Genomic DNA, 15,056 nt, shown 5'->3' with positions numbered 1-15,056 from the left:
GGTCCACATTCATGTCAGCTACGGTACAGGCCATGTAATTCTCTTTATTTATTGCTGAGTTCGCAAAAGCCGCGCAACTCAAAGCCGATGGGTCCATTTGGTCAGATAGGGCCCCACCACGCAATAGGTCAAGACCGGCGGCTTATTTGGCCTGGGCTAACGGCGGCTCAACAAAATATGGAAGGCGGTTTACAGCTTTTGACGGGATGAGCAAAGGGCAGGAGCTGAGATATTTGGGGATTAAATTCACTCAGATAAAATCACCACAGATATTTCTCCCTGTGCTTCATTTTTTACATATTTGGATTGCGTACATTTTCTGGGAAACTAAAGGTAATGTTTTTCCAGATCATACCACAAATAAGCAGACAAAACAAGAAAATTTGCAACAAGAGCAGAAAGATGAGAAGTATGCAGGCCAGGATGAAGGCCACACATGAAGCTTACAACCAAACGAAAGTTAAGACCGATGTGTATTTTTCCCTTGGCTACCCTTTGACCTGGAGCTCGACTGTAAACAGTTCTCCTGGCCCGACTTGCTTTCTTGCCAGATCTTCTAAAAGTAGCTCGAGATGTACAGAGCGCTGACGCAAACGTCTGTGAGTAGGACAAGAACGCGTCAACGAACGGTCGACAGGTCGGAAGCCAATGTGTGACGCACTAGAGTGACTGACGGTGCTGTATTTCTCTCACTGATTTTTGGAAGGCTGCCTTTCTGATCCCTGGAGCCTGAGTTACCTGGATAATAATAATAATAATAATAATAATATTAATAATTAATGCCCAGAGTGGATGCAGTTCGGTCTTCAGAAGTGGGATATTCATCTGGTCACAAAACAGACATACGGGTCACAGATCACAAACATGACGGCGAAGATCATACAAGAGTCTCTCCACCATCGCAGCAGCGGTCATCTGATTGCTTGTGGGTTTGAGGCAGGTTGAAATGGTCAGGATCCTTTCCCCGGATAATGTAATCAGCTCTGTGGCTTTGTCCTGCTGATGGTCTGTGCGGCCAGACGCCTGTTACGGGTGGAATGGGGAGTCAAGCAGGGTGTTTCAGTGTTTAGTTTCTTTAATGAAGCACATTACTGGACAATTACAATAACATTCAAGTCATATAACAGGGGAACATGCGGTAACGTAAGCCTTCTCTCCAAAGGAATCAATTCTCAGTCTCCTCCCTTGTGTCGACACCTACTCCATCGTACCCTGAGGCCACTTTTGGTCCTCCCGTGTTACCGAACAGTCCGGGGTCAGCCAAAGTCAGGTGACCCAAATTCTGAGCTCCCTTGAACGGTGGCTGGCTGGCGATGGCAGTTTAAAGTTACTTTGGATCTGAACTCGGTGCCCAGAATAGAGTAAGTTTTCAGCCCAAACAGTTTCCTGAGGGAGGAGAGAAACGTGGAGGGCTAGATGGCTAATGACAGGAAATCTGGCTGTGTGACACACATACGGTCTAGATCAGTAATGAATATCTACAATTCTGAGTGCTTCGTAGATGCTTAATGCATGATAAGGTATGCTGCTATATGACTAATACAAATAATGATAGTAACATTTATTACATAAGTCACTAATCAAGATGCATTGGCAGGGCCACAGATAAAATGTTTTTAAATATTTACCAGAGGTCTATAAATGAGCTATCTATGAAATAATAAATGTTTGCGAACTGTTTATAAATGTTCCGTAGATAAAATGTAAAGGTTTTCAAATGGGGTATATGACTTCAGGCAGTGTACGTGTCCCAGCTTTGAGGGAGATGTGAGGGAGATGTGAGGGAGATGCACGACCCATGGAGACGCCCCAGCTTCCTTACCATCTAAGCCGCGTTAGGAGGACGTTTCTCTACTGGTACGTTTGTTCCAAACACTGTCCTGTTTTCTATTGAAAAAAAAAAGTCAGAAAAATCTAAATATAGAATATTAATAATAGAGTATATTATTATTATTATTGTTACTATACTGCTATATATAGATTACACTTCAAGGAACCACTCTTGTAATGTTTTTAGTAAGATGACTAAAAGGATGTTTTTTGCAGTGTATTGTAGGTAAACGTTCCTTTGCAGTTCCCTGTCAGAATACAGACTGGTGTCCCATTGTATCGTTCACAATCGTACAGCATAATAAGCTCGGGCTCCCTGGTACACCACTGATGCGGAAGGCGATCTGAGTGTGACCTTTGACCTCTCCGGGTCTTGGCGCCATACATTTTTGTAATGATGTCCTGCAGGAAAGAGCAAAGCTTCACTGACTGGGTTACATATTCATCAGAGCGGTTAAAGAACATTCCGGAGAGCTCTCCCCAAACGGTGTCCCCCGTAAAACTGAATTTATCATCTCTAGAGAAGCACAGCACAGCTGGCTGCGGGATTCGGGCTGAATGTGCGAGCGTTTGCAGATAATAAACACGGCATATTCCAATTAGTGCGTTAAATTTCACACGAGTCAGCTGAAGCGAAACAGCTTTGAAATGAGACGCATCGGTGTAAATATACAAGTACGGAGAAATACAATACACACGTTTGCCCATCTAACATAAACAAGACGTGTGGTTGGCTCCTCAAATATGTATTATGTTGTATTCGTGCTTATCCCTGATTCTACATACTGTATACATTTTCTATATAATATTAAATGTAGGATTAAACCAGAATTTTGTGATTATAAAGAAGTATTGCAGAACATATTTTATTATTTTATTGGGAGAATTTTGCCCCGTGCACTGGATGAACCAAGTGCCTGTATACTGATGGCACAGAGTGAGTTTTGTGTCACCTGTCCCATTGGGTGGGGGGCTGGGGAGTCAACCTCGCTGGCTTCTGCCGTTAATCAGAGTTCGCAGTGCTGACTCACATGCAGGATGCTCCTCTGGTTCTGTTTAATTGAAATATATCAAATATTTTCTAACGGATTATTGTTTTTTTTTTTCTTTTTAAATAAATACGCAGAGTCAGAAATCAGCAGCAACATCAGCACGCTATCGATCACCGTGCCGCTCAGTTAAAAGTGGCATGTTTGCTTCTGAAATGTAAACGTGCGTCAGCTCACTTCGGCAGAAGCCACGTCGAGAGCTTCTCCGCATCCACCCAGGGACGACCTCTGGGGGCTCCGGTCCGGAATCCAGCCCTGCTTGGCGACGGCAAAAAAATAGCATGAAAAAAAACCATAAATCTCCTTCGACAATCTATTTTCCATGGTACGTTTTCACAGGGGACAACTGAAGTTCCCTTGGCTGTGCCCTTTCTGTCAATGGCTGTCCTCATCCATCCATTTCATAGAGCATTATACCCAAGATCAATGTGGCCCCTGGGTAGCCTGCATCTATGGGGTGCTTCTGGGCAGATAAGTAGCATCATACATCCATGGCTTCATTAGAGAACAGCAAAGCCCCTCAACTCATAGAATCAGTATAAGCAGATAAATTTACTCCTAGCTGCAAATTTACCTCATGTTTTGATGAATATTATGTCTTACCACCATATGTAAAGATTATTTGTCTGTGTATCTATTATGTAATAATGGACCGACAATACACAACACCCAGCATGCTCCCCTGCAGACAAACTTCCCAGAATCCTCTGGGGCAGTGCTCAGAATGGACTCTTGGACTAATCGGAGGCAGGCGCAAATCATAATAAAAGTGCGCCCAGAGGAATCACCCGCGCACGTGAGCAAGGAGGCCAGCAGAGGGGCCAACGAAACACAGCAAATACCCCCACCCGCCCCAAAACCCGGGTGCAGCACGTCACAGTAACACAATATTTACCAGAGAGTGGACACACACAGTAAATGTTTAAACACAACTTCCATATGGACCATATATAAACAGGGAGTGTTTACTATGCTGTTTAAATTCAGCACACATGCATACATACAGAATAACGATAAACCCCAGCCCCCCCTCCCCAACCCCCGGCCTAAAAACACAGCCCAGCTCCAGACGAGGTGCTTCACTGAAAAGGAGGGGGAACCAGAACCGGCTTCGACACCCAATCGGGTGACGTGCAAATCTGCCAGCGGCCCCCGCGGGCCGCGCATTCGGAGGAACCAGACACTGTGAGGGCACACTGACCACACCCCCAAGCCAGCACCTCACCTGACCCCCACCGGTCACACACACAGAACGGAGGGGACGCTGACCGTACAGCTGCACTGGCATGGAGAATCCCGCCGTAGAACCATCCTCCGCGCCGATAGCAGGTGCCGGATACCGGGCCGGTGGGGAGCCACTGGACGTGGCAGAATCGCTCACGCTGAAACATTCATGGGCGAAATTAGAGACGGATCAAATTCATAAGTCAAATTACAGCGGCTTGGGCCCAGGCGTGCTAAAATGGCCGGCTAGCCCCCTCCGCAAGCTCCTCATCCGCGACGACCCAGAGTAAATTAAGTAGGCATAATTATTCCCATCTTCCCACTCGAGCATTGTACCCAATGAATTTTTTACACAGGCGACCATTAGCTACAACTAATGCCAGTCAAGCCTGAGAAAAACTGAATTATTAAATCTGTCAGTCAATATCCCATTACGGGCTGCTTATGAATACTTGATTTTATTTTGTATAATTGACAAGGCTTGTCAGGTGGGGTGGCATCGATGTCAGGCCGGTTCCTGATTCGCGGCTGATATAAATATATATATCGATCACAATGGGCACGTCCTGGCGAGTGAATTAATTGGGTGTGGGGGGATTGTGACTCCGCGACTCACAGGAGCTGTCATAAACACGTGATAAAGGGGGTGGGCAGTAAGGTTAGGAGGTGCGGGAGTGTTAGGTCATGACGGCTAGCAGATATCGGAAAACGTGTTGGTGAAAGGCAGGTGGCACAGCTGTCCGTCCACTGTATGGGTGTCTTCATGTTTCACAGCTTTATATAAGGCAGGGAGTCATGTGACCGAGCGCATGCAGGGATGAGCTGGCTCCGCCTCCCGTACTCGCGTCAGAGATTGATGAAAATGACCCCCGGAGCTTTTCTTTTTTTGCTAATGCTGCTGGAACGAGGCATGAAGGCAGAGACGCTGACAGGGGTCGTTTGATCCGAGTTAGCGATCCGACGGACCCATCGATCGATCGGAATCCAGGCTGCTGGATCATCGTCGCCGCGTCGTTCACATACCAAACCGTCTGCTGCCCGCTCAGTGGGACCCGGGGCGTCCATAGCCACACTGCCTGTATAAATTCTATCATGATAATTCGAATCATGAAATATCGTACCCGACAATGAAAATGTTCACACCCCTTTTCTGATCCTGCTTTGATTATAACCCAGGGCCTGTTGTTACCGCTTGCAGGTGGTGGTGGGGTAGGGGGGGGGGTCAGTCCTGTCTGGTCCTAAACCTCCCCAAGCACGCCACTGGCCTTTTATCAGCCAATACTGGTAGATTATGCCAAATATGCCTCTCCGACTTCGCGATGGTCATCTTCGCCCGTTTTTTTCCCAGCAGCCAATCGCGAGAGAGCTCCAGGGGAGAGAGTCACACGCCACGGTCGGCGTCGACCTACATCATCGAGCGATGCTGTGAGAGGTTCGGGGGGGGGGGGAGGGGTCAAGCCACTGACAGCCTCACATACCTCGAAGATAAATGTTATCTGACTGTGCAGAACATCAGTCTACCTGTTAGTCATCGATAGGCTACAAACACCGGGTACAGCAAACAAACAAACAAAAAAATACAAACAAGCGCCTATTTATTTTATTTTCTGCATTTTCTTTTTGGGATACATCCTGGGACAGTCATTTCTAAAGAAGGAAACCACTGCATAATAAAAACCTTTTATTTCATTCCAACAATTCTGTAAAGATGTTGGTGTGTAAAGTCGCCTGTAGAATTGCATTCATCCTCGTACACAACATCAAAGGATCTGTTTTAATACAGAATATAGATTTTTTTTTCTAATGGTGTTTTGTAATTATGCGTTTGGTGGGGGGGGGGGTGGCATAGCAGAGAGTCCGTTTGATAGGGGTCAGAGGTCAGGTGTCGAGAGCCTTTTTTTATTTTCAGGCTGGACTTAAACAAATGACCCCAAGGACCAAGTAGAGAAGCAGCTACGGAATTAAAAATACCAGGATTATCGCTTATGTGAAACGTCATGAGATCAGTTAACGCCCTGTTTAGTCATCCACCTGCTATGGTCACATGACTCTGTCCTCCCCCCTGGCCTGCTCCCCTAGCCCGCTCTGCAGACAGGGCCATGAGGCTACGTCTCCGGGTCAAGGCGAAGACCAGTGCTGCTGACACCGGGGGAATCCCTGGCTTGGAGCGGGGCTACACCCTTCCCTGGGGCCATCAGGCTGTCTGATGACCAGGCCTCACACACCTGGTGTATCAGGAGAGCAGCGGAAACCGGGCCGCGACGGTGGAGAGAGAAAAGCGTTTACTACTGATATGACACACGGAGACATGGAGTAAATGTACATTTCAGGTCAAATCCACAGAAAGCAAGAAAAGGTAAAGAAATCAGGAGACTGTATGATCAGTGGTGTTCCGTAAAAACCAAGGAAGAAGAAAAGTCACAATTGGCAACATCTCAGCAAAACCGTGTCTCATGGGGGGGGCGGCATCTGAGCTAAACCAACGTGTGGTTCCCTCGCTCTTTCCCGAGCCGCTGGCGGTGCCTGGGAACACGCAGACGGCGGGTACAGTCCCCCAGAAATTAGCTAGTTGGCTTCGGTGGCACCGATAACAATATGGCCGAGGTCACCTTGCCTAAAATCATCCGTCAGCTGAGAACCTGAGACGGATTAACTCTGGGGCCCATGTCCGGCCGGCGCTGATCGATATGCAAACACGGACGGTCCACTCCTGGGCGGCTGTGTTTCTCAACATCGTTCCTCGGGAAAAAGGGGGGGGGGGGGATTAAGATCATTAAAAATGCAGACGCCTTCAGCAGAAGCATAATAGTAGATGTTGTGAAAGGGCAGGGATGGTGTGACAGACAAGGGAGGAGCCAGAGTTATATGATTAAGAGGAATGCTGCATTCAGTGTCACATTATAAAGTTAATCACCATCTTTATGGTTTTCTAATGCACAGCAGACTTTCCAACTGGTACTAGATGGAAGCTGTGTGTGTAAGTGTGTGTGTGGGGGGGGGGGAGGGGGTCAGGGTATCACTTTCCTTTCGCCAGGACTCCATGACATTAGCGGGTGTCCTGCACTGGCTCCGACCACCTTGGACAACTGCACCTCATAGCCTTGACCGTCCGGAGGGGCTTGGAGCAGAGGGAATCGGAAGACAGGGTAAAGCTTCCAGCCGTGATGAGGTCAGAGGTCAAAGCCATGGACCTGGACCCCACCTGCACCCGGGCAACGTAAGCAGTCAAAAGTCCTGCCGGAAAGAAAAACCAGAGGAGGTGGCCGGAGTAGACCGGCAAGTTTTTTCGAACAACAAAACCTTTATTAAAATAAAAGTCCAAAGCCTTTCTAAAGACGAAGCAGTGGGGTGCAGGAGGCTGGCGCCTTAATCTGTGGCTAAAGCCCCAAACTTCCCCTCTCTATGCCCGCACTCCTTGAAGATTGATTATGTTCCCTCATGCAAATGCAAAGTTGCCCATTATGATGCCTGGATGAAAGCAGTGTCACACGAGATCACTGTCAATTATATCCATTTAATAGCCACTTGTGTCTGAGAAGACATCTTTCTTCTGGGGTCACGGATACCGCACAGGAGAATTCGCCAGCCACTTTATCCAGTAATCTCTGGGAATGGGGGGGCGTGCATATTGCAAAGATCAATCTAATTAATGGGGCAACATAGAACGCATTTAGTTATCGGTATAATTAAGGGATCTAGAGGAAAGCGTCTCCTTTTCCCCCAAATATGCTGGCCTAAGTCTTGTGCTAAATCCTTTAAAAAATTGTTGTATAATTGCCGTTATGAAAATAACGATCACTATTATTGTTATTCGAACTGCATCCCTGAGCACAGCTAGGAACTCGGTTGCACTGCTGTTCGTGTTGGTGTGGACCTTTGGGAGCGGGGAGAACATTGCGGAAAGATGGTCATTTTAGCGGGGAACGGCTCCTCGCTCTGGAAGGAAACCCAAATCCGCCATCCTTACCGAAGACGAGGCAAACGGCAACACGACACCCAGATTCCAACCCAGAGAATTCCGTCACAGAACAAGGGAATCAGCTTACAGCGACAAAAGAAAAAAAAATGCATCTTCCTTTCTCTCTTACAAAGGGCCTGATTAAAAAACTAGCCCTAGATGAGTGCTATTGAATTTATCTTGTCCTCCATCGACACACACTCTTTGTGAGTGCGTGTGTGCGTGCTCTCCTTCAGCGTCGCCTTGCGTGTGCATAGATATCACACCCCAGACCACTATTATGGCTCAGAAGGGACATTCAGCAGCACGACAGGCATAAGTGGATTTTAAATTATGATTAAATCAGCAGGCCTGTTGAGTAATATGAGTGCAGCCTGAAATAAGAACTACATTTTTGATTTGTGGCTGCAAAAATAATGCAGTTCTGCACGGCACGTTTAGTTTGACATATGCCGCTAAAGTGCATCTTGTAAGAATTTCCAGCCTAAGCAATGTGGATATATATCACTTTAGCTCACTGAATCAGTCTGACCGTCCACCTCTGCCCCCCCCCCCCACCCCCCTCGGTTAGCCTGTCACATGAACAGGCAATATGACTGAGAGCAATTTCTCAGAGTTGTATTGGATTGCAGGCCTCTGAAACATAAGACCATCTGGTAACAGAGTACTGCCACTTAAGATAGCCAGATAGTCGTGATGATGGACAGTTTAATTTTACATATACAGTGCATGTAACATGCTGCCGTGTTATTCTGAAAACAGGAAAAGCTGCTTTTGAGAGAAGCCTATTTCTAAAGACGCGTAAACGCTGTTGAACGGCTGGTTGCAAGTCCTCAGGTAAGTATCGCTGTCACATGAGATGTAGGCTCATAAAATAGCGAGTGAAGGCCTAGAGTTTCAGATCCTAGAATTTCAGAGCCTACCGTCTTACTGTTTCAGAACATACTTCAGTGCCATTGTCTCTCAGAACCTAGAGTTTCAGAACCCATTTCAGGGCTTTGGTTCTGGCAGCCTAGAGCAAAGCATTTCTGAACAGAGATTTTCAGAGGCTGCCAATTTAAAATGACCATTTCAGAATCTACTTCTGGGTCTCTAGCAGAACCTAGAATAGGGCTTACTCCAGAATCACCTGCATCTGAGCATTTCAGAAACAAACTCTGGGCCTGAGTTTCAGAACCTAATCCAAGGCCTAGAGTTTCAGAACCGGCTTCAGGGTCTAACATTTCAGGACCTATTAAAAAGCCTAGCATTTCAAAGCTAAGCTACCTCCATCCTGTTTCAAGACATGCTCCAAAACCATCATTTCGGAACTGACCTCTAGGCCTGCTGTTCAGAACCTTGTCCAATGCCTTGCATTTCAGAACCAACTTCAGTTTTCTGGACTTTTCACATCCCATCATCTGTAGCCCTTGTCTCTCCAGCCTCTGCTAGGAACACAATCATACATGGACAAGAACTCACATACACACATGCACACACACACACACACACACACACACACACAAGTTTGTAATTATATCTTTGTGGGGACTGACCATTCATTTCTATGGGGAAAACTGTAATCCCAACAGGGCGATCTTAACCCCTACCCAGCCCTAACCTTAACCATAAGTAACCAAACAAAATATAAGACTTCTGGAATTTTTACTTTTTGATTGCGTTCTCGGTATCTTTGTGGGGACCTGGTAAATAGAAAACGTCAAAAAAACAGATCTCTATTACATTGTGGGAGACACACACACACACAAATACACACACTCTTTTCAGAAAAGACTGATCCCCACCCTTGGAGGCTAATCGGCCACCAGGAACATTTTATTCTGTGTGACAAAACACCCCCCCTTTGTTATTTTTAAAAGGATTCAGAAAAGTATTTACATTCTGCTGTTTAAATTCTTACAGATATATTTTCTGACCTTCTAGTTTAATTTAGCAACATGTGTTTCACATACACTGTGCACAAACGTAAAGGACGTGTGTTTACTTTATTAATATGCTGGTGATCATGCGCGAGTTTATTTGAACACGCTTAGGTGTATGGCTGTGAGATCAGCCACTTTGTTAAATATAGGTGGTAAGCTTATATACCTAATTATACAATAGTCAAACATTTTTTGTTAATGAAATGCAAGTAGTGTAATTCAGAACTTCAACATAATTACTGCTTGGCGAAGGAAATACTTGTAAAATTGCACATGTATGGAGGTCTCACAGCAGGCTATAAATTGCTTTGAAATCTTACCATTAAAAAAGAAAAAAAAATATATATATGCATACACACACACACACACACACATATATATATATATATATATATATATATATAGTTTGTACAAAGAGGCAGGGTCAACCACAAGTATAGGCCAAACTATTTTGTGGGTGTTCAGTGACTAATTAGATTATTGATACCACGATTTGTCACCGTTTACAGTGTGCATACTGTCACCACGCTCCGCCGATGATATTCTGAACGACAGAGTCATTTTTCTCCCCCACATCGCCTTAAATAAAGGTGGCCACCCGCGAGTTAAAGACCTTTTGCAGCAGACAGCGAGCTCATGAATGCAAAAGAAGTGTTCGCCTTAAATAAGACTGGTCCGTATTATGCAGGGCCAGGAACTGTGCGCCGGCTCCTGGGCAAACAGACTGCGAAACAGAAAGTCGGGAGTCTTTGAAAAGGTATCTTACAGAGTATGCTGACTTCGAGTTGTATTCTAAGTTAATTCATTGTATTACTGTATGACCCTGTACTTCTTCCACCGTTGGCAGAGGTGTAGGTGGATGATTACTATTGTTATTTAATGTATTATTTAGGCAAACCTTTTTCCTTTTCTAACACCCTGCAAGGCAAGAAGAGGCCTCTATCTAGAACTGAAACACAGAATTATATTTTTGGTTCAACGATCACATCAGATTAGCCTTCCTAAGTCTGGGGGCCAATTCGGTCATCTTAAACGTTCTCATAGAGAGCTGAGTTTTAATTGTGCTTCAGGGTCGATTTTCAAACAGAGGAGACGTGTGGTTTTGTCAAGTCGTCTCACTGGCTGGGGCGCCGTGTGCAGCCCGTCGGGCAGGTGAAAGGCTTACGCGACAAGGTCAAAAACGAGCGGCCGCCCGACGCTAATCATGTTTGTCACTGGCCTGTGATTTGCAGACAAGAATCAAATGAAAGCGGTCAGAGAAATATGGGATTACAATGATTTATTTATGATGCTGTAATGCGAGCCCTTTCGGTATGTTGCCCGCTGGAAAGATTCACTCTTTTTCATCCCTGGGAATCTGAAATTATTTCAACTGAGTTAACATCAAAGTCAGCCATGTTGTAAATTAACAGTTTCGTGTACATTCAATCAAAATATAGATCTCTATCTCACATCTGGCTGATTGACAATAACCGATTGTTATGTAACGGATATGCCTGCAGTCAGGATAATTATGGATTTTTTTTCCTTTGGTCTGTGCTTGCAAAGGGTCTGACACTCGCCGTGACCGCTTGGAATCTGCGGATCTGAGAGAGACCAACTGGGACACACCTGGCAACCTCGACTTATCACTAAGATTTGCCAATTAAAGTCTGCCAGTACTAACTTAGGACTGCAGATCCATAAGAACACACGTACTAGGGTATTTTTTCCACTAGAAGGTATCAACTTGTCAGAGGCAGAAGGATCTGGCGGAAAATGCAAACGAACGCTGGGGAAAGGATTTGAAATGAACGTAATGACTGCATCCTCTTTGGACGTCCCTGTGTAAGACTAGCCATTCGGATTCAGCTTGTGGAAACGCGGGTGATCATAATTAAGCGAAGGTGCGTTACACATTAAAGTGGAAAAAAGATACATTCGTGTATGTTACACACACGGCCTGTGAGAGGCTTGCTGTCACATTAACCTGATTAGCAATGGAAACTCCTTTGTAAAATTACAGCAGTGTCCAGATTTCACTGAGCAGTGGGACACCGACTACTGAGATGTTAGATGCCCTGGCTGTGGTTTGAATAGGCGGGGACTATGCTGACACAGCAGTGCCCCCCCTCCCCATGCGCACACACACACACGCACACACACACACACACACACACACACACACACGCACACACATGCACACACAGCCACTCACACCTTTAGCCACATTAACTTTCCTTATTTATTTACAGGAGCAGTTTCAAGAGCTAACAAATCATCCAGAGCATGACATCACAAAATCATGCTTGATCTCCAGTGGGCTGCATCTATCAAAAAAAGCAAAAAAAAAAATCCCAAAGTAACAGAATTAAGTTAAAAGATAAGGTGCAGTAACAAAAGGATGCGGTTTGTGGTCGTTAAAATAAAAGTCTACTTGATAAAGTAAGCAACCTCTTGTTGTTCAAGGAGAAAAAATTGGAAATGGCTCAGTGTGTTCAGAGAAGAAATTGGTAAAACTGGTGTCAGTGATGGTAACCAGTTAGGATACGGAAGAGGCAATAACCACACTTTGCCAGACAGCGTCGGGCCGAAGGAGTGAATCCAATTTTTCCAACGGAGTGGGGAATAATGAAAAAGAGTCAGAAGAAGCCTGAAGAATCTGAAATGTTTCCACGAGTAACACAAGAGGCCGGATGGACCTTGTTTCCGAGGTCTCGTCATTGGCCGCCATCGCGAAACAACACCGACGTGGGATCACCCGCGGAAAGGTTACCCCAGGGCGTCGAGTTACCGGCAACACGCCTTTGTATTTAAAATAATGATTCACGATTTCCGCTGTGGTTATGCTCTGCATGCATTCTCACCAGCCAGGCATATCAGTCATCCGCGCTCATCGGGCCGGTCGGCCAGCACCGACTGTACGCAAACCCCGGAAACTGGAGTCAGTGCCCCATGACACCTCTCACCCAGTGTGAATAGTACTGGCATTTCATATCAAGCCACGATGGAAACCAGCCAAAGGTTTCATTTAGATCTATACAAAGGTCATCATAAACAACTTATAATATAAACATGCATCAGAATCAGAATCATTTTATTAACCAAGGAATTTGATTTGGTGGTGCTTTTACAAAAAAGGACATTCAACGTTTAGCAAAGGCAGATACAGAAAAGTAAAACACTAGATTAGATTTTGGGTAATATAATAATTATATAATAATGAATTATAATAATAGCAATAACGATGATGATTATATCATGAAATATGTATTTATATATGCATATATGTACGTATGTACATAGTAATGTAAGTATTTCTGATTTATGGATTATGATTGAGCATTAATAAGATTTTTCCTTGCTGCCTTATTTCTCGATGTCTTTGATAAAGGACAAGGAGCGATCAATCCAACACATGCCCAACTTTTTGCGCAAGAGAATTGTTTTGTTGTCGTTAAGGAATAAAGGGCAGGTTAAGATAAAGAGCAGCTAATAAGCATCGTTTATCGAACAGCTCCGTGAGACACTGCTGTCCGGCGGAGGAATTAAAACAGTAAATAACCAAGGTGTGTCCGGCTACATGTGTGCAGCCTTTGCAGAAACGTCAGAAACCCCCCCCCCCACCCCGCCCCCCGCTGACATGGCAGCTCTGGGTCAAGTGTGGGGGCGGGGCCACAGCCGACAACCCACCCCCCCCCAATGAACTTTCTGACCTTTAGCAAAACAACAAGGCACTTAAAACAGCCTCCATGTGCTTCATAATTTAAAGTGGGGGGTGTGGGGGGGGGGACACAAATGCAACTGTCAATAACGATGAGCATATTTATCTGTTTGAGAGACAGTTGACATTTTATTACGCTGACAAGGAGATCATTACACGGCCCTTCTTCCCTTTGCGTCGTAATAAAGGGCGGTAATAAAGCTGAAGGGCCCTCTAGTATTCGATGACTTAGAAAATGTACGCTGAAAATTAAAACCCTAAAGAAGGATCCAGAAGTTTGCAGCAGGCTAATAAAGAGCAGCGACATTTACGGTGCTTTATTTTTGTGAATAAGTTGCGATCCCTTCTATCTGTCGGAATCTGTAGCTGCAAAAGGATTGGAATACTGGGTTCGCTGTTAACATCATTTGATACTGGCTCCATCATGTTTTTGCAACAGTTGACAGACCGTGGTTCAGGGTTGTTGAAACCAGCGTTTAGATCTTTTTTAGCAATAATCTCCATGTAGGGTCATACCCTAACCCCCCAATTCACATTAACTGCACATTAAACAGCTACATGCTGAGACACTTGAAGTTTACTTCCTGGTTAGATGTCCCTGGATTCCGTAGGAATGGGCAGAACTGCAACTTGCCCTTTAAGGTCACCTTTTTCATTAATCGCACTGCTATTAATTGTGAGGTTTGGCACCAGGGGCAGTGCTGCTGTTCTCACGCCGTGTTTTATGTTTCTAGCTGATGGTGGAGACCTGCATTACAGCTAGAGGCAGGACCAGAGGAGGGCGCTTTCAGATAAGGCGAGTTATCATGGATTCAGCTTTCGCCTGTGCTGGAGTGAGCTTACTCAGTCACACTCACTCACCACCCGCGGCGTCTAGTGAAACTTGTGTCCCGGCACATAGTTTTAAGAAGCAAAACAGCCTACAGTTTCTGGCACTACAATAGAATTACTACTGCAATGATATTCCTTGAAAAATCCTCAGGTTTACATCTGAAAAACAGGAGTGACTGTGTTTCACAGGCAGCCTTGGATGAAACAGGGAGGGTTTGGTGCACAGCTATGAATGCTGGTAAATGAATCCGTTACCACTTTCTTCTGCGAACGCCTCAGTGGTTAAGTACATTCTGTCTTCATGCTCTTTTACCCCCCGCAAACCATTACATTTCTGGCCAATTTTGGCCCAGCGTGGAGGTTAAATCTGTGGTTAAATTGCTCAAACAGCCAGAAGAGATAAGCGAGTGAACAGACGTGGTGAACCGACCCCCACCCCCCCCAAGGCCCCATCCCCTAGCCGTGCACCCGTCACCCGACGATTGTCCCTCTGCAAGTGCTCGCTGGTAGATCAGGCATCGGTTGGTGGTTTTGTCCTG

The 15,056-nt window shown here is 45.5% G+C and overlaps 1 long non-coding RNA gene across 1 annotated transcript; it reads right to left on the bottom strand.

The window, feature by feature from the left end:
* Positions 1–6: 6 nt before the first annotated feature.
* LOC125729793 (uncharacterized) lies at positions 7–4,507 on the bottom strand. Its single transcript, XR_007390203.1, has 7 exons — positions 4,149–4,507; positions 3,057–3,134; positions 2,784–2,882; positions 2,126–2,232; positions 1,823–1,887; positions 1,212–1,386; positions 7–1,023 (listed from the first exon to the last, which is right to left on the bottom strand). It is a non-coding gene; the product is annotated as an uncharacterized LOC125729793 (long non-coding RNA).
* Positions 4,508–15,056: the final 10,549 nt, after the last annotated feature.

Source organism: Brienomyrus brachyistius, unplaced genomic scaffold (assembly GCF_023856365.1).
Source record: "Brienomyrus brachyistius isolate T26 unplaced genomic scaffold, BBRACH_0.4 scaffold721, whole genome shotgun sequence".
NCBI lineage: Eukaryota > Metazoa > Chordata > Actinopteri > Osteoglossiformes > Mormyridae > Brienomyrus > Brienomyrus brachyistius.
This window is presented reverse-complemented; position numbering and strand designations above follow the sequence as displayed.